Source organism: Lipotes vexillifer, unplaced genomic scaffold, assembly GCF_000442215.2.
Source record: "Lipotes vexillifer unplaced genomic scaffold, Lipotes_vexillifer_v1.1 scaffold71, whole genome shotgun sequence".
Lineage (NCBI taxonomy): Eukaryota > Metazoa > Chordata > Mammalia > Artiodactyla > Lipotidae > Lipotes > Lipotes vexillifer.
In genome coordinates, this window is record NW_006793703.1 from 4,402,441 (window position 1) to 4,403,458 (window position 1,018).

At 31.7% G+C, this 1,018-nt stretch overlaps 1 protein-coding gene across 2 annotated transcripts in view; it reads left to right on the top strand.

Annotated features, from left to right (window-relative positions):
- The window catches only part of AKR1D1 (aldo-keto reductase family 1 member D1), a 33,237-nt gene that overhangs the window by 26,966 nt on the left and 5,253 nt on the right, over window positions 1-1,018 (top strand). The window lies entirely within an intron of this gene.

Here is a 1,018-nt window from a genome sequence, read left to right on the forward strand (position 1 = left end):
GGAATAGAAGGTATAAAATTGGAAATTCATAACAGTCAACATTCCACCTTCTTAATGGCTCTGGAAAAAGTTGGGGACAAATTTGGAAATTATTGAAGAGGATCATTTAGACTTCATAAATGCCAACCCCCTTTATTTCCTCTATAAGTAATATGTAATCAGCATTATAAATTATAGGTGAGAAAAGAGGCCACTAGACAATGGAGTGATTAGTTTACTGTGCTACTTCCAAAGAGTAAACTGCTAGGTAAATGCAGCCATAGAAAAGTACCATGTAAAGTCAATCAGTTACCCATCAGTTAATAATTTAAATTTCAAAAGTAAGTTGTTTTTTGTCTTACTCATAATTAAAGATAAAAATGAGATAGTATTCATCCCCTCAGATAGGAAAATAATCAGAATGTTAACAGTGTGTGGGAAAACAGGCAGTTTCATATAATACTATTAGAAACATAAATTGATGTAAGATTTGGAGGATGTCATTTTTCCAGAGCCATCAAAATTCAAACATACATGTCCATTGACCCAACAATCTTTTTCCCATAGATGTATTTGCATATTCATGCACACATATACAGATGTTTATTACAGCATACTTTATCAGCTAAAAAAAACTGGAAACAATTTTCAATAGGATATTGTAAAACAAATTATGATATATTTGTACAATGAAACAGTATATAGGCATTTTTATTTATTTTTCTTTTTTACCAGAACTCTACTGAGGTGTAATTGAAATGCAATGAACTGAACATAAAATATAAAATTGGAAAAGTTTTGACATATGTACACACCCATGAAACCATCACCACAATCAAGATAATGAACATATCCAGCACCTCCAATAGTCTCTTCATGCCCTTTTATAATCTATCCCTCCTGGTCCCCAATCCCAAGCAAGCACTGATTTGCTTTCTATCCCTATAGGCTAGTTTGCATTTCCTAGAATTTCAAATAAATGAATTCACACAGTATGTGTGCTTTTTTTTTTTTTTTTTTTTTTTTTTTGTTCCGCGGG